The following is a 20,067-nucleotide window of genomic DNA, read 5'->3' on the forward strand; positions in this document are numbered from 1 at the left end:
GAGGGGGGAGGGTGGAGGATGGGAAAGGCAGCGGAGCACAACAGACACTAGTATGGCAATATGTAAATCAATGGATGTGTAACTGATGTGATTCTGCAATCTGTGTATGGGGTGAAGGTGGGAGTTCATAACCCACTTGAATCAAAGTGTGGAATATGATATGTCAAGAAATTTGTAATGTTTTGAACAACCCACAATAAAAAATTAAAAAAAAAATTATTTTTGGCATAATTAGATCCAAGGGGTTTACATGATTTTTTAAAATTTTATATATACATTTAGTTGTAGATGGCCACAATGCCTTTATTTTTGTTTATTCATTTTTATGTGGTGCTGAGGATTGAACCCAGTGCCTCACACATGTGAGGTAAGTGCTCTATCACTGAGCCATAACCCCAGCCCATCACATGGTGTTTTTAGGACTCAATAACTCTAATATGTCACTCAGTCTTCCTTTTTTCTTTTTCTTATATAGAAGTTGTTTTCTCATAGATTTGATTCTTGAGTGAGTCTTTTGTTGTTTTTGTCTCTTTTTCTTTTTGTGGTACTGGGAATTGAAACCAGGGAAACTCTACTATTGAGCTTTCTACCCAGTTCTTTTTTTGGGGGTGGGGGTAACTGAGGATTGAACTCAGGGACACTCAACCACTGAGACACACCCCCAACCACATTTTGTATTTTCTTTAGAGACAGGGTCTCACTGAGTTGTTTAGTGCCCCACTGTTGCTGAGGCCGGCTTTGAACTCACGATCCTCCTGAGCCATCCTGAGCCGATGGGTTTACAGGCATGTGCCACCACACCCAAGCATCTCCAGCCCTTTTGTTTTTTATTTTGAAACAGGTTCTTGTGAAGTTGCCCAGGCTGGCCTTGAACTTGCCAACCTTCTGCCTCAGCCTTCCAAGTAATGGGGTTAGCTTGGTAGTCATCAAGGAGTCTTTGATTTAATTTCTCTTAGTTTAGCTATTCCAGCAGAAAGAGTTGTTGTTGTTGTTGTTCTTCTTCTTCTTCTTTTTCTTCCTCCTCCTCCTCTTCTTATTTTTAATAATTTTTATAATAGCTGAAAGATGGATCTAACTGGAGGTGATCTGGATCACACATCTGCTCCCCACCTACCTACCACAGACTGCTAAGTAATGGAATGAATGATTGCCACGACATGTAAATAACATGCCAATCCACCCAGGAATGGGAGCAGCCATGTCTTAAAAACACTCAGAAATTGGAGACCCATGATTCCTCAACAAATATCGAGGGGTGATATCATAAGAACAGGAAACACACTGAGCAGGCCAAAGACAGCAGAGGTCCACAACATCTCTTAAAACCTTTAGTCCCTTAACTATAAGACCTCCCACCATAGAGATTTCACCACTGAGTTGTAAGAAGGGAAGGCTAAGCTAGTACCCTTTTCTAGTGATTTCAGAAATATATAAAAATAATTTTACCCCAGTCTGCTCTTTCATCAATTTATGCAATTCATGCCTACTTGTTGGCCAATGTGATGGGAAAAAGGGTTGAACTTATTACAAAGTTTTGTATATATTGCAAAGCCATATTTATATTTTAATTATCTTGGTACAACAACAACAACAACAACAAAAACTGGAGTGAAATGAACTTACATATAAACCTGTGAAAAGCAGGCCATGGGAGAGAGATTAGTTTCTAGGAAGCCACTCTGTGTCACCAGGTCCATATTTAATGACATGGCACACATTATAAGCTAAATCTATTATGCAACTATAGATATCTTATTTAGGTATTAAAATGTACTTTCAAGTAGGAGGTTATCTCTCTGTGTTGTGTTTTTTTGTTGTTGTTTGTTTTTTGTTTTTTGTTTTTGTTTTTGTTTTACTTTCCTCAGGAATTCGACTTTCAGGAATAAATACAATTATTTTTGTTTTCTAATTTATAGCATCCTGGGTATTCTGGAGTAGCTCCAATTTGATGAATTCATATTGCCTCAGTAAAGGAAATTAGTGATATTCAATTAAATGGGTTTTTGTTATGCTTTGAAGATATTTATGTTTTCAAAGCCAAAGATAATTAGACATAATTTCTAATATACGTTTCAAACAGTGTGGTCTCAGATGCCCAGGGATCTACCTCCTAGTATCACTTGCTATGGAGGCAGCAGTGAACAGAGTTATGACATGGCCATCCCTTCTTGATCAGGAATTTTCTGCTGGGATGTAGCTCAGGGGTGGAGCACTTGCCTAGCATATATGGGGCACCCTGGGTTCAACCTCTAGCAAGAAGAGAAAGAGGAGGAGGAGAAAGTAAACAAAAAAGGAAAAGGAAAAAAGAAGAAGAAAGCTCTGTTGATTGCCCTTCATGTGAACAGCCCTGTGCTTCTGTACTTGTTACTATGACTTACAATACATGAAATAGGAGACATAGGCTTTGTGCTCAAGGATGTTAAGATTCAGGAAGGGGTGGACAATTCACAAGCGATAAGCAAGAGGCACTTCAAAGATACACTGTCCATGGAAATGTAGAGTGATATAATCTCTTTGCAGGACAATTCATCAATATTTATAAAAATTTAAAATATAAAATCTATAAAGATTTAAAACAATGCCACAAAAGACATGAAAAATTAAGGTAACCATCTCAATTGGGGAAGGCAATTCTAAGTATGACATAAAACCCTTAACAGCAAAGATTGATAGTTGACCTATATAAAAATCATTTTCTGCATGACAAAACAAATTTTAAAAAGTCAAAAACAAATAGCAAATTGTAATTTTTTTTTATTCACAAAAAGAGTTACTTTTCTTTTTGAGGGAGGGGATTCTAGGAATTGAACCCAGAGATGACTTTATCATTGAGCCATATCTTCAGCTCTTTTTATGTTTTATTTTGACACAGGGTCTTACTAGGTTACTCAGGGCCTCACTAAGTTGCTGAAACTGGCTTTGAACTTATGATCTTCCTGCCTCAGACTCCTGAGTCACTAGGATTACAGGCCTGTGCCACCATGCCCAGCTACTTTTCTTAATATATGAAAATCTCCTACAAAACAATAGGAAAGAGAATAGCAAACCAATAGGAAAAAAATAAAGTATATGAATAATCAGATCAAAGACAAAGAAGTATAAATGGCTTTATAAATATATTAAAAGATGCTCATCATCACAGAGATACTTGGATTAAAATACCATTTAACCTGTCAGTTTGGCAAAATTGAAAGAATTTCTTTCTTTTTTTTTACACTTGGGCTTGAACCCAGGGGTGCTTAACCACTGAGCCATATCCCCAGTCCTTTTTTGTATTTTATTTAGAGACAGGATCTTGCTAAGTTGCTTAGGGCCTTGCTAAATTGCTGAGCTAGGCTTTGAACTCAAGAGCCTCCTTCCTCAGCCTGCCAAGCCACTAAGATTACAGGTGTGTGCTACCTCACCAGTCAAAATAGTTTCTTAATATTATATGTGTCTAGTAAGGGGAAACTATATGGAGACAGTCACTTATATACATTTCTGTTGGGAATGTTACTTGGTACAATCTCTGTGGAGGGTGATTTGGTAATAGTCATGTTTTAAAATACACCTACCGTCTGATCCAGTAGTTTTATTTCTAGAAATGCATTTGCCTTTGGACATACATGTGCTTTTGCCAAATAATGTGCATAGAAGGTGATTTATTGCAGCATCATTTGAACTAACAAAAATCATTTGAACTAGCAAAACAAATAAACAAAAACTTGAAATAACCTAAATATCCATGAAAGAAGACTGCTAAATTAAAGTATGCTGTCCCACTGTAATAAAGAAGCCTCTTCACATGCCATAACCAAGATATAGGGTCAAATGAGATAAAAAAAAAAAAAGTACAGAGCATGGCACTGTTTTGCATCTATAAGATAAGCAGATAACTGAAGTTGTCCCAGCAATGGGAACTGAATGGCTTTCCAAAAGGAGTATTCAGGCAACTACTTTTTCCTAAATACTCATTTATAACTTTCATTATTATACCATGTGAAAATATGTGATCTTAAGGAATTAAAGTTTAAAAACACAATAAGTTGCACCTGTGAATTGATCTAGCAATTCTATCTTTAGAAATTCACTTAAAGGTATAGGTTATGATGGCAAAACACAGTCTGTCAGTAACACCTATAGAGAATCCCATGTGTGGCGGGATGGAATATTCTCCAAGACAAAGTGTACAATATTAATAATAATTTAAAAAAACATCAAAAGCAAGTTGTAGGAAAACATATGCTATATGTAATTTATGGAAAAATTGAAATACATATGTTATTTTATATCAAACTTTAAAAATTCATAGTGTTAGTATAGGCATGGAACATCCACATGTGTGGAAAGACATAGGATTTGAAAGGGGGTCTGGGGGTCATGGGTAGAACAGACATATTTTGCAATATAACAACTTATATGCCCAATACTTTTTGAATTTCCATGTCCAGATAATAATTTTCAAACAAATGGGAAAACATAAAGACAAGGACAAATATGTAGCTTTGTTGGTTTGTGAACAGCTGAATTGACCTTCTGGATGAAAAGAACCATGCCGAGTTAAAATTAGCATTAAAGGAAGAGCCAAGCTCATAATGTGCAGAGCCGAAGTCCCAGAGATGCATTTGGGTCCTCTTTAATTCCAAAATGAACAGATAGACAGAAAAGGCAAAATGCAGAGGAGAGATGGATTTATATTTTGAGCAATAATAGAATTATTTTAAAAAGATATTCAGCCTATAATGTTTCCTTTTTATAGAAAATGTTGGACTTTTTATATCCTTCCATGGAATTTGGCAGACCCAAAAAGGAAAATGTTGACTTTTCTAATGTTGCCCATTATGCAAAATTCTGAAATATTCAGAACACAAGAGACACATGCAACAAGCACAATGACCTTAAAATTTTTTTTCAGGCAGATGTATCAGAGTCCATTTCACATTGCTGATGTCCTTGGCCAGCAGGCAAGCATACAGCTGGCTAAGTGCCACCTCCACAGCAGCCAGTCTAGGGATGTGCATTAGATTTTGATTTAAAGAGAGGGGAGGGAGCACAGTGGTGGAGAGTAAGGCACGCTATTGAGGGTCAGGTGGCAGCCTGGGAGGGCTGAAAAACAAGTGTGATAATGCTTGTAGCAGGAGCAACTTCATTTGGGAAGAAGCACAGAGACTGGAACTGCCTCTACATGTGAAAGCAAAGTGCAGGTAATCTTTAGATGCACACCAGAAGTCACTTGATTATTTAAATAAAGTTTCTGTTGAGGGCTGATTGATACTGCTGCCTTTTTTGGTGGTGGTGGTGGTGGGATTTCTGTGGATGGAACCTAGGACCTTGTGCATGGTAGGTAAACCCTTTTTATTTTACATACCCTTAGCTCTTTTTGAGAAAGGGTCTAGCTAAATTGCCCAGGCTGGCCTCCAACTTGTAATCCTCCTGTCTCAGCCTCCCAAATAGTTGGAACTCCAGGTGTGTGCTGCTGCACTCAGCTTATGACTGCTGTTTCTGTATGCAGATGGTCCAACTCTGCAGTTCCAAAGCTGCATGAAGGAGAAACACATTTGCTTTTTGACTCTGCTATTTTCAATCAGGAGACTCCCTGTTTTTGTCCCTTCCTTCCTTCCTTCCTTCCTTCCTTCCTTCCTTCCTTCCTTCCTCCATCCATGCATCCCTCCCTTCCTCCTTCCTTCCTTCCCTTTCTCTCTCCCTCCCTCCCTCCCTTCTTTCTTTCTTTGAGAAAAAGGAAAAAGAAGGTTTATTGCTCTATTAGCAAAGGGGAAATCTCAGAGGACTCCTGTCCTAGAAGGTGTGATTCTACCCATCAGCAGGAACAGGGGGCTTTTAAGGAGGGATTTAAAGGTTACATTTCACATGTTCTCTGTTGGAGTTGTAATTCACTTGTTAATTTTAGAAACAGTCATTTCTGAGATCTTCCAGGACTATCCCCAAAGTCTGGATGACTTTGTTCCTATGGTGGGTATGTACTCAAGGACAGATAACTGTCTAGGATGGGGCAGTTGCCTCTCCTTATTTGGGGGTACACTCTAGCTTCACTCATCTGCTTACTTCTTGTTCTACGATTGGGTCTAAACACAGATGCCTTGACATCTGAAATGGACATTTGTGACCATCCCTTCTAGCCTCCATTTTTCTTCTCAGCCCCCTGGGGAACCAGCCCTTTCTCGCATTTCTGATAGTGAGGATGGATCTAGGACTGGAAGCCAGGATCCTCTTCAGTGAACACCCTTCATGCTCAATCACAGTGACCAGTTTATGGGCACATATGTGACCCAACTGATCACAAGTCCTGAGATCAGATTGTGAGGCTCTGAAATGCTCATTCCTCCTGTACTGGTTTGAAGCAGTTATTTTTGACCACACAGAGCTGAAAGTGAAGGACACACACAGAGCCTATGGCAGAGACTAGAGATGCAGAGAAACTAAGTCAAAGAATACAGTATAATGCCAGAAACTGCCAGCCCAGAAGCTACACCTAGTTAGGACATTTTGGCTACCAGAAACCTTAAAACTCAGGGCCATTCTTTCCCTCCATGCCTTAGGCCAGGTTGGATTTTCACTTATCGGCAAGAGAGAACCCTGACTGGAATATCACTGATGATGCTTATAGTACCAATGGGTCTAGACAGAACTTAACTCTTTCCAAACATTTTCATCTGTATTAGCTACTTTGTTCTCCAACAACCCTATGAAATAACCAGGGAGACAATTAATGCTAACTCTCATTTATATTTTGGAGAACTGAGGATCGTAGAAGCTAAAGGGCTTGCTTAGGGTCACAGCTAGCAGGAAAAAAAGCTTGTTCTGAAACCCAGGGCCTTGGATTTCATTTTCTTGGCAGTACCTCCTACAACATGGCTAGCACAACTCTGGCCTCTTCTCTCTCATGCAACCCTGTGCTGTGAGCTCAGAGGAACTGTTGCCCCTCCCCTGAAGATGAGCACTGGGCTCCTGCAAACCCAGCCTGCAAAATGTCCAGAATCTGAGGAGAAGCTGATAAAGGAGCCTTGAACTACCTTGAGTTAGTGAATAAGAACTAGATCCTCTGTCCCCAAAGTAGGACATAGTGGAGCTTATTAACAATCAGAAATACCACAGGCTGGCCTGGGCTGGGTAGTGAGACCCTGCCTCAAAATAAAAAGAAAGGTGCTGGGGATTTAGCTCAGTGGTAGAGTGCCCTGAGTTCAATCCCTACTACTGCAAAGATAAATAAAAAGTAAATAAATAAATAAGCAAGCAAGCTACACTTGAGTAAGAAGAGCACTAGAGGACAAAACCAAATGAACAAAGGCTAAGGGGAAGTGACCAGGAGTGGACATCAGAGTGGCTTTGGGGGAGGGAGTCCAGAAGATAGGACAGGCAGTGGTGTCATTTTTATGTGGCCCCATTTGCCATGTGCATCCTAACAGGCTGAAGCCCAGTGCCGTCCGAGGTGCTGCTCAGCCTGCTGACCTGGCTCTTTGGTACCCTGGTTTCCTCCTCCCTCTGCCCCACTTGTTTCATCATTCCTCATTGAAACTTATGCTCAAAAATGATATAAATATTAATATTCTCATTGGTAATGAATGGGTAGCATATCAAGTACTTTCAAGAAATGTTTTAAATTCGAGGATAGGATAGAAGCCATGTTGTGTATTACAGAAAGGTAAAATTGATGCTTGAAGTTTGAAATAGTCTGTCTACATTTATCACTGTCATTGAGGCATGAGGATTGAAGACCTTAGACACCAGCCTAATTAAAACAGGTGGGTGAAGTGCAGGAGAAGCAGCACCAGTTAACATGTTCTGTAATTGAGGTATTTTTTTAAATTTTTATTTTAAAGGATCACCTCTGGTGCCTGCTGACTGGGTTGCTGGTGGCTCAGGCTGTGATGGTTCCCGGGGAGTGGCAGGCCATTGGTGGCTCATGCCATCCCCTCCTCTCTTGTGCATAACCTCCGTCAACCCCTCCACGAGCTCCTGGCTTTTCCTTCCTTAAGCCTTGGCAGGTAGTTTGTCAGGCTGATCTTAATCAGATCAGTGTGTAATTACAGAGGGACTGTCAGGATATTTTTGGTTGTCATCTTCTAACAAAATGCAGATTGCGTGGCATGTATACATAGAATTACTCTGTAATTTAAAGTAAATTGACATTTAATTTCAATTTAATTACACAGGAATTACAGACATGACAGATACAGTCTAATTAGGAAGCAAAGTATAAGAATCTGTTTATGGAATAAAAATCCATATAATATTACACTTTTAACAGAATCAAAATAATTTCTCCAGATTTTTATAGAGTGTATGTAATAACAACAACAGTAATAATTAAACCTGCATGCTGGGCCTTCCACCATGTATGCATACATTATCTCATTTAGTACTACCAATAACTCTGTGAAGCTGGTGGGAGCATTCCCACAGAATGCTGTTTGAAGAAGTTGTTAATGTGTTCCTTGTCACACAGGTAGGGAGTGGTCAAGGTGAAGCTTCAACTCTGTTCCACTGGGCTCTGAGGCCCATGTTCAAGATCACTGTGCTGCTCCCTGACTTTCACTTCTAGAGAGAGAGAGGCCTGGGATAAAATCCTGGGACTTGACCTTGGCCTTGGCTGTCTGAGCTCTTTGAAACTGTGGCCTGTAAAATCAAGCTTTCTTCCCTGTTCCTTTCCCTCTCTGTGTCTCCCTTCTTTTCTCAGTTTTGTCTTTTTACTCACTTAAGAAGTGTTTGTGAATGTGGGCACCCACTCTGTTGAGCGTTGTACCAGGTGTTAAGCACCAAGGGAAGTCAAGTCTCCTCACTCAGCAGCCAGGGTATGTCAGGGACCCCATTACTTCAGCCCCCATAGAACTACCAGAATAAGATCACATGTGGGCAGACCTGAGAAGGCAATAAGGGGGAGGGGAGCCCAGTGCCCACTGATTGGAATCTCCACTCCTAGGGTGGTTTCACCCACTCAGTGTCTATGGAGCCTTCCTTTGCCAGAGTCTTCCACTTGAACTAAATCAAATTTTCTTTTCCGTTTTTCCTTTGATCCCTGCCCTAGTACAAAACAAATCACAAAGATGGGCCATTTCCTGACTTTCCAAGGGCAGGCCTACCTACCTTTAGTGATGGCAGATTTTTTTTTTTCTAGCTAATCATTTCCTTCAACTTTAACAACTTCCTTTTCCTTCTATTCTCTTGTCTCTCCCTATCCCCTACTTAGTTATAATCCCTTCCTTGTCTATAGTATTTGATAATTTATAAAAGACTTCCCCTACAACTCCCCCCCATTTGATTCTTAAGCATAAATCTTTGAAGAGGTCAAGTAAATATTTTTGTTTTATCCAGCTTATTAATGGGGAAACCAGTAACCAGAGATGTCACCATATTTATCACCTCCCTGGCTGGTCAGTAGGAGCACTGGTCTCAGACTCAACTCTTCCAAGGTCAATGTCAGCTTCTGTATCAGGACATCAGCATCTGGTCCTTCACAGAAGCCTCTCTGCCTCTTTCCTCTTATTATCTCAATTCTTAGCATTTATATATCACCTATATAATTATTTAATTTATTCTTTAAATTGATTTCACAAAAATACTTGAATATATTTACTTTAAAATGTAATTTATATCACTATTTGAAATGGACAACCAGCATCACTTGATGCAAAGAGAAGGCAAACTTCAATCCAAATATAATAAACATGGAACATCCTCACTAGATGGTAGCTAGTTACTGCTGCTTGCAGAAGGTTCTTATCCGGATGTCAGTTCTTTGTTGACAGTGAACTTTGCAAGAGTGAAAGGGCTACTAAATGTCTGCCAACACCAAGCAGGGCAAGACTAGCTCCGTAATGTGATTGGCAGCACTGAGAAGGAATTGAAAGGAGAGATAATCTTCTCACTACATGTTCAAGGATTTGTGCTGCTGTCATCTGTATCCTACTCAAGTCATCTGAAATAACACTGGGGTGCACACTGCCCTGATCTAACCACTCTTTCACCCTATATAAACTTGACCCTCCTTTTACCTTCAAAGAGAGCTTCAGAGTTCACATCCTGACCTTGAGGTCCAGTAGGAAGACACCAATCTGACACAGAGTCTGCCACACTCTGGGCTTCAGCCTTCCTGGCTCACCTACCTCAGCTGACTGTAGCCAGGGGGCCAAAGTGCTGCTCTTCACTCATAGTTTTATTTTAGAAATTTTATAGAGTCATGTATCTTAAAGAGAAATACACCTCATAGAAAAAACAAACACAAGAGAAAGTGGGCTCCTTCTGGGTTTGGGAAACCGTGGTGAGATTACTTCACCTCCCCAGACTTAGATTTCAGTTTCCATCAATCAGACTTCTAAGGGTCAGATTCTGTTTGCTGTCAGAAAATAAAGTTCCCCAGGCTCAGAAATGACACATTTTGAGAAGGACATAAACTGTCTCCTTGAAAATATATCTTGATGAAATGTAAATGATGATGTAAATGAACCAGACCCAATGGATTAATCAAATCATTAACATATCAATCATTAAGAAGTGGATTTGATATTAAAAAATCAAACGAAATTGCTCTTGCACATCGATCAGAAATTCACCTACTACACTGCCTTACATCTTTTTTCTAGAACAAAGCAGGATATAAATAAACATAAATGAATAAAACAATAATAACAATTTTGTCCCTCATTGTAATTTTCTATTTTAAAGTGACGAAATGTACACAGGAAAAGAGGCTTCTTTTTATTTGATGCTCTCACAGTGAGTACACCAGAGTTTTACATATCTAATACATGGCCACAATGGTGGTTCCTGAATCCTTATTCCTTGTTGAATTGCTTTCCTTGGCTCATGAAAATGAAATCCAAGAGGAAGCAAGTCACTTCTAAAAAACACACTTGGAATTCATCTTCAATCTGCAGAAGATAAAAATCAAAGAATGTGTTGCTTTACCTTTGCCTTTTCATCAGTTTAAAAAGATTGTACACAAACAACAAATCTGAACATGCAAGGGGTTAGTTAATCAAAAAGAGATCAAATGCAATAAGAGACTCTCCACATAGAATAGGATGGCTCAGAGATAGGGGCTCTACAAAGAGACAGTTTGTCATGAGGCAATGAGGACAGACAGACGCAGCAAGCAAATGAGAGAGCTTCTCCACAAAGTAGGAAGGGATTCACCAGGTCACGCTTTCCCTGCATCTGGGATTAGGAAACAGATTTACCATTCTGCCCTGAGCCAGAAAGAGGGGGTAAGTGGCTGCTGCCAACCCTGGCTGCTTTTGTGCAGGGAATAGGGTGGGGGTGAAGAAGGGTGATGTGCCTCTTCTTTCTGAGGATGTGAAAGGCTCAGCCTGTCTGCAAAGTGGCAGCAGTGGGAACTCAAAAACTCTCACTACGCCAGTTCAATTATAAGTAAAACTGTCAAGTTTATTCATTTATTTATGGTGCTGGGGTGGAACCCATGGCCTTGCCCATACTAAGCATCTTTCCACCACTGAGCTATAGCCCCAGCCTGTCAGGTTTATTTTTATTAGAATTCAGTTACCCCCCTCACTTGACAGCCTCTGCATTTAAATCTCACTCTACTACTTGGTTACTCCAATGAGAAGATGCCCTTTCTCTCTGGACCTGATTCTCTGCCTCCCTGTCTCAGCTCTCATCACAAAATACCTATGCCATGTCCTGGGCCTAGGAGATGATAAGGTTCAGGGCCCACACTCTGATGCGGGCACACACAAGCAGGTGAGCGTTGAGTGTGGTGCTGTGGGAGCAGCAGAGCTTGTTGTGAACAGGGTGGCACATGCTCTGTTAAGAGCAGTCAGGTTGAAGAAACTGCTAACCTCCGAGCTTGCCCAATAAAACGCTTCTGAGCAGAGGTTTCCAACAGCTGGAATGGCTCTTTTGCCCAGTATGATAAAGGCAGTGGAATTATCGTTTTAATGAGTATATTTTACCCTATGTACTCCCTCAAACTCCCAAAAAGAAAAAAAAAATGAATTTACACTCTGAAGTGAGTCTTAATTATCAGAGACTGAAATAATGTGTGGCATACAGATGAAGGACAGGAGGTGGGCATGTCAGAATATGCTTACCTTCAGTTACATAGAAGCCAGGTAAAACAAGCCACAGAATTGACACTCAAGTCACACTCCCGTTTTGTGCACTGTACACTGGCTGGTCCTCATGGCACCGTCCCCCCACCCCCCCGCCCCATCCTGGAATAATTAGCCAAAGACTGCTCCTTAACATGGCACCCCTGGCAGTCACCATCAATCAATTGGAATTGACCTGGGAAAAAAAAAGACTGAAGGAAGGCAGTTCCTTTAAACTCAGGGCAGGTATTGACTGAGCCTGGGTAGAAAGGAGCTTGGGAGGGCATTCTAGAGTTTTTCAGAAAATCTCATTGACTCTGCAGCACCACCAGGAAAGTCCTTTCTTGATCAATCTCTTTACTTACATGGGGGACTTTGTTGTCAATGGCCACCAGACCTGGGCAGAAAATTGAATTCAGATGGTAAGAAGGACTAATCTAATATAATTCACAATGGTGTGTGTGTGTGTGTGTGTGTGTGTGTGTGTGTATGTGTGTGTGTGAGGGGGCACTAGGAAAGAATAGAGTTATCTTAGATTAAGTAGAAGGGAGTGAAGGGAGGGGAGGGAAGGGATGTGGGGATAGGATGGACGGTAGAATGAAACAGACATTATTACTGAATGTATATGTGACTACATGACCAATGTGATTCTACAACTTGTTTAATCAGAAAAATGAGAAATTATACCCCATCTGTGTATGATATATCGAAGTGCATAAATCCATTCTAATGTCATGTATAACTAATTAAAACAAATTAAAATTTTTTTTAAAGGAGCAATCTGAGTTTGGATTCTAGTTCTGGTTTCTCCCTCCATGCATTAGCTAAAGAACAAATCATTTACCTTTCCTGGGCCTCGATTGCACTGCTGTTAAATGATCTTTCTAACTCTATTATTTATGAAGTCAGAAAAGGTAGGGATTCAGCCCACAGGACTGGGTGAGGCTCAATATGAGATGCTATGTGTACATCTTGGGCAAACTCAACTTCACACATAAACAATTGTTCCACCCTGGTTCTTTCTAGATATAAAGTCTGATGCCAAGCAAAATTGGAGAAGCCTATGCTTGTGAATTCTTAGTACCCTGCATCCAATGGAATAAAAAATCAGGCCAATTGTAAAATTACTTATCTCATATAATAGAGGTGTGTGTGTGTGTGTGTGTGTGTGTGTACCAAAATAAAAACCTTACTCCAGAATTTGATGGAAATAAAATGAAGGCTGCAAGAACATTAAATGTTTAACTTATCATTTTCTTGCTCCTGGGAAAGATATTTAAAACTGATGCACTGTATTCTCTTGTCCTGTATCTATACATAATTAAAGATCTCTTTTTACCATCCAAGATAATTTCGAGTTCAGTAGGAATAAATATCACCACTGTGTTGCAACTATGTTAAATTCATGTTTTAATAAACTGAATTTACACTGCTATATAGAACTATTGCTATAGTTCTTGCAATATTAGGAATTATAAACATATGCTTTCTAGGAAAAGTAGTCATTTGCCTCACTTTCATCTGGACTAAAATATGATCATTTTCCCCAGCAATGAGTAAAACAAAAATGTTGGCCTACATTTAGCACTGCTTGATAACCCTGGGGCCAGCTGACAGCAAAGACAGATAAAGGGATTTGGACTCTGGGTATGGAGGTAGCCTCAAGACTGAACTTTCAGAAAAGAATTCCAAGCCTCCTGCACTTTTGTAGGTCTGCAGACTATATGTATTTTTCATTCTTTAGTTTTCCCATAGGATTTCTAAAGTAACCACTTTTTGTTTTTAAAGCAGTTAATTCCACTAAACCACATTAATTTGTGATATCAAATCAAGGGTTGCTCTCATCATCATTTTTGTTGGTGCAAAAGAACCTTAAGTTTTAATATCAGTGAGTCCAGTGGTGATTATCCCCTAGAATTCTATATGATGGAGGTGATCCCCAGAAGTCCTACATAGAGTTAAATCTTATCAATGAAGTCATGTTTTGAATGTGCAAAGAGACTTCTTTCAAGGCAGATGAATCCTTTCTAAAGGAAATTGTCATTTCCAAGTAGTAATTATTCTTGACTTTCATAATTGCATATCTGGATTAAAGCTAGAAACATGTCTGAAAAAAGTTGTCAGTGGAGAGAAAGGTGTTGCTCAACAAATAAAAATTCTGTTTACAGTGTGGAGTCCTCAACTGTCATTGTTGAAAGTAACTGTAGCCTTTGTTTTAATAAAATGCACCAGGTAAGTCCCTGAGGCTGGCTTCCAACAAAGAGAGGTGTGTCTGAGAAAGAGAGGGCAGAGGCAGTTTCCAGGAACAGAACATTGTTTACTCAAACAATCTGCTTTCTAAGAACCCCTCCACCTGTCAGCCCTAGAGAGTGAGCAAATTTGTATGTGCATGTGTGTGTATTTATGTATGTGTGTTAGTACATGTGGACCTCTGTGTCACGCATGTATAAGCACACACAGAAATGTGTATGTATATGTTCATGTGTGTGCAAGTGGGTAAACGTTGGGAGCTTGTCCATGTAATTGTGTGCATATGTATGAGTGTGTGTGTATGTGCGCGTGCATGTGTGCACAGAGGCACTTGCATTTGTATGTTGGTGGTGAATGGACAGAGGGAAGGAGGGAAGCTCTTTCTGTACTCTCAGTTCACAGCAACTCATACAGCTGCAAAGATAATGGTATTTGGCTTGATGCTTTTTCTAAAGTATAACTCAGTTCCCACACTCACAGAATTAGAGGGAAGGCAAAGGGGCAAAAAAGAAGATTAGTAGGTTTGGTAGATGGTAAATTGCTATTACTATATTCCATAAACATGAAATTGTCCCATTAAGATGATTCTGAATCCGTGTGAGGCAGTGTTAAGGAAAATGGTTTATGACGAGCCTCTTTGGGGGAGAAAACCTAAATGAATAGCTAGTGTTGATTAGGAACCCATGACCTGGAACGCTGGGGAATACACATGGCCTTGGATGCATAGCTCTTGCTGAGAAAAGATGGTAAACACTTCCATGAAAGTACAGAGCTTTACAACATAGTATTTGGAGAGTTTGTGTGCTTTTGCTTTAGATCCAGAGTTTTATTTCAGCAACCTGGGATTTGAATCCCTAGCTCCATCATTTATTTGCTGTTGGACTTTGGGCAAGTTACTAAATTCCCTGAACTTCCATCTCCCATCTATAGAGTGAAGATAATGATACCTCCTTGCTATGTGCAGCGAGAAATTAAATGGGCTACATTGGGGCCTATGAAATGCCTTTCTCCATTCACTTAGGGATTCTATCCTTGGGTGAGTATTTTTATCAGAAATAACTGTCAAGAACTAGGTCTCTTTAGATCATACAGTTATCACTTCCCTGCAGGATCAGTCAGGAAATCCAGGAGAACTAGAGCCTTGACTTATGGATACCTCCAATCTAATTAGGGAAAAAAAAGGAACCACTTAGTGGTTCTGGTTCTGGCCATGCTGTATCCGGAAGGGTCTCATTCCCAGCAACACACATTTGGTTGGTGATATGTAAACAAAGGGATGTCAAAAAAGAAAGGGACTTGTGGTCTAGGATCAGGAGGTCCCACTGGCTCTTCCCCTCTTGATTATTAATATCTGTAAATTCCTATGGAAGAACAGGGGCTTTGACAGAAGATGTCAGCCCTCATATAGCATACCAGATAAGAGTATGGCTTTCCCCTTAGCTTCCCTTGATTTAAATACTTGCTCCAAAAGTTACCAGCTAAATGACCTTGCCAAATTATTTTGTCTTTCTGGGCTTTAACTTCTCTGTCAAGTTATAATAATAATGCTTAGGTTATATGGTTGTTGTGAGGATTAAATAAGTTTATATGTGTTAGCTGGCCAGCTCACAGCAATTAATAATCTTTGGCTTTGACTAATAGATGATGATGATTATTGTAAAAAATTCCCTGAAGCTGGACTCAGCATATCCTTTTTCTGATGAACATACTTAAGATATGGAACTGTGAGGTCTGGAACATTTAGGGATAATGAATCCCAGAGCCCTAGAGCCAAAATTGCTCATGGGTACCCAAGCCAACAGCCTTAAAATTAATGCCTAAACTGAACTGAACAGGAAAAAGTTACAGGAGATTCCTGGTTCTTTATGACACGCTGGTAATTTCAACTTTTATTCTCCTATGTACTCAGTGGGGGGGGAGGAGAATATTTTTCTATTACTTTTTTATTTCCTACCAGTCTTCATCTCTAAACTTACAATAAATCAGCACATCAATCAAGAATCTTACTGCCAATGAAATGGAGAACATATTTTCCTTTTATAATCAAGCTATAAGCTCTAGTGGTTAAAACTACATGGTTTGGAGTAAACTACATTTGAGTTTGATTTGAGGCAAATTACTGGAACTCTCTGAAAGTCCATTTCCTCATCTTTAAAATGGGGTGATGATGGTGCCTGCCTAGCAACTCTGCTGGGAGGAGTACCTGATAAAATACACAGAAAGCTCTCAGAACAGGTTCTGAAACTTACTAATCATTCAGTATTAATTTTTACAATGTTTCAAAAATATTGTGAAGGGGTCTTGGGAACTGGAAGCCCATAATAAAAAAAAAAAAAAAAAAAAAGGCAAGAGCATCAGTTTGTAAAGAACCTGGGCAGCTTCCAGAGGGGAAAGCCTACCCTGTCCTCTCAGAAAACGAAACCCACAGGGCATTTCAGCAGAAGTTGTTTTTCTCAGCACATCTTTCTCTGAGTTATGACCTGTAAAGCCAGGATCAGGACTGGCTACATAGGTTGCAGGGCTCAGTGCAAAATGAAAACGTGTTAGCTGTCTGGCTTCTTGTTCAAAACCTTCTAAGAATTTCAAGATGGCAGCAGTAAAGCATTCCACCGAGTTTGGAAGCCTGCTGAGCTGGAATCCTGTGCAACTTCTCAGTTTTTAAACCACTGAAGCTGGCTCCGGTAAGGAGTGAGGGAGAATGCAGAGGAGTGTAGGAGAGAACATCAGTTCTACCTTAGAAAAAAAAAAAAAGTTGTGTTGGTTTTAGAGCACAAGAACTATGTTCAAGAAAACCCACTCGGACATCCCATGGAGGACACCCATTACATAAACTTGCCTCTTCACAGGTGTTTCACTTACTGTGTGAAGGGGAGGCAAGCAAGTGGCTGCTCATTTGTTTAGCTTTATGGTTACCAAAAGCAAGGCCAGCATTTTAGGGCCTCAGTGCAAGGTAAAATTTATAGGCTCCTTCCAGTGGCATGTGTTTTATTGGGGTTTAATCCTGGCTTATTAGAGGAGTAGCAAGGACATGTGAAAGACACCTTGGAAGATCTCCACTTTGCAGCCTTGACTCCTAATAAAATGGTCTGTCCCCACCAGTCCCTGGCACAATTTCCCACAATACATCAGCCCAAGGAGGCAGAGGCAGGCTCCCTGCCAGTCTCTCAGCATTCACTTCATCTGCTGTGGCTTAAGCACCAGCACTGGTTCCCCCATAGGGACTCTAGGCCCTGCAGCACATTCCTGGCCTGGGATTGAAGGGAGCAAGGGCTTTGTGGGAAAATGCTCTGGGGGAAGGGGGAGGGGAGACTTCTGGGATTGAGGAGCAAGGGGAGGGGCTGGAAGGAAGAGAGGATGAGAGCATGAAACTGGGCAGAGCAAGTTATTAATCAACACACAGTTCAGTCTCCTTGCCAAGAACTCGGATTCACTCCTAAGCTGCCAAAAGATTTGATGGAGAAATTGCTATCGAACTCCAAGCAAGTATTCATTCATGCAGTTAGTTAGAGCAATTAAAAACAATATGCAGGTTACGGTACAGAATAATGCAGTGCATGATCCAAAATCCTTTCAAATACCAATGATTGATGATGCATTAGTTCATCTGTGTAATATGAGGGATGGTATTTCAGTTTTCCAACATGCAGGGCTCCTTCCTTCATCATATCCCAAGAGCTGCACCAATAAAGAAATATCCCTGTTCCTTCTTATGGCATCTTGACACCTGAAATGAATTGACAAGGCTACACACAATTCATCTCTTCTTTAATCCTTTGTTGCAATATCCAGGATTGAAGATTCGACTGAGCAGCTGAGTGTGTGAATGGTGTGTGTTAATCTAGGTTTACTGGGATATGAAATCCAGGTGTGGGGTTCTGATTTTACGTGTCTTGGAAATTGCTTTTTTTTTTTTTGCAGAGTTCTGTGCCATATGTGTAATGCAGAATTGGAAAGACACAGCTGTGACACCTGCTTTGATAGACATTCAGATCTTTTTTGTGGAAAGGGCAGCAGACACTAATGGATGGGCAGTGGATAGAGGATTGATGGAACTGTGCTTGCCTCTTCTTTTGCTATCATAATTTCTGTCTCTGAAGAACATCCAGCAGCTTATTAAAATTATTTTCTCCTGCTAATAAAAAGCAGGTGAACCTTTTCAAGATTTTGTGTTTGCTAAGTCTGGCTTATTTCTCTGTTAATTTTTCAGAAATTAGTACCTTGAAAACATTTTAACAGGATGGTGCTCAAAAGGTTCTTGTTCTCTTAATACAGAATCTGACTTAGATTACAGAAAATCTTTAGAACACTTCAGAATAAAGACACAAATGAGATGAACCTATGAAAGATTTGCTTTTAAATCATTCTGTGAATCAAAACTACTTGATAATCTCCATGCTGAAAGATTACTGGAATTTTTTCTTTGTATTGGTTTGAAATGTATATATATTTATACATTATAAACAGTTTTTTTTTTCTTAAAGCAAGAAACTAAGTCAGAACAACCAACTGCATAATCTGTTAAATATAAATAGTGATAAAGTATGTTTTTACATCAAGTGCTTCTCATAAAGAGTCCCACAAAATGCAAAGATTATTAAGTCCAGTGCTGCTGTGGAGAGGGATATTAAAGTTGACTAAACCTGGGAAATGAGGTGGGTGCGTGGGAAGACAATGGACCAGGCCCTGGGTGTTTTATAGCCAGCTTTCCTGACCTCAGGGTTCTTTGACTGATCCTTCCTAGGGTGAGCAGAGTACAATTGAGCTGAAGAATATTTCATTGATGAATTTACTATAAATTTATTCAATCACGTAATGATGAACATTTTGAGGATATCTGGCCTGTGGTCACTCTAAATAATGTGGAAATGAATAATACCATATGCATACCTCTGTACACTTTTTGGATTTATAAATCTTTAGAAGAGCCAAATTCTTGTCGAGTCAATGTGTATGAAGTGTATGTGCATTTAAAACTGCCAATTTTGCCTTCCAAAGAGGTTGTACCAATTTATACACCTGCCAGAATTTTATGAGAATATCTATTACTTCACATGTGCACAACCCAGAATGTGATTCAACTTTTTGATCTTTATTCATCTGTTAGGTGAAAATGACATCTCAGGCTAGTACTCATTTGCCTTTATTTTCTCATGAGTAAGAAAATGGCCTTTTTAGAGGTGCAAAAGCCATTTTGCAGTTTATTTTTCTGCAAACTCTGTTCTTTTCATTTTATTTTTTTGATGGCTGGTCTTTTTCTTATTGATTTTTAAGAGTTCTTTATGTATTAATAAAATTATCCATATATATGTGTATGTATATATATATATATATATTGCAAATACTTTCTCCAGTAATACTTTCCCTCTTGTCTCGTTACCTTTTGGTGTCATATTAGGTTCTTTATTTTGCAAGACAGACATTATAAACTTTTATGCAACAACATTTTCAGTCATACTGAACGTGCTAATAATAGTGAGGACACTGTGGAGATAATAATTGGAAAATACCAGGCATCCAGTGCCGGCCTGCCCAGTCTTGGTATGTCTGTCCTGCCCTTAGCATGTTTTTCTCAGCACAAAGCTTTCCAGAAACACCTAGACAGGGATTCACCATGTCTATCTTCTCATGCACCATCCTTGACAGTGGCCAACTGCTGTAAGTTGACTTCCATAAGAAACAGACTCTGAGGCAGCCCCTATGTGTAGGAAGCTTATAGGGTAGTGCTCTTGGAAACATTGGTGAGAGAGTTTGGGAAGTAGGGAAGAGGGCCAGT

This window comes from Marmota marmota, unplaced genomic scaffold (assembly GCF_001458135.2).
Source record: "Marmota marmota marmota unplaced genomic scaffold, marMar, whole genome shotgun sequence".
Lineage (NCBI taxonomy): Eukaryota > Metazoa > Chordata > Mammalia > Rodentia > Sciuridae > Marmota > Marmota marmota.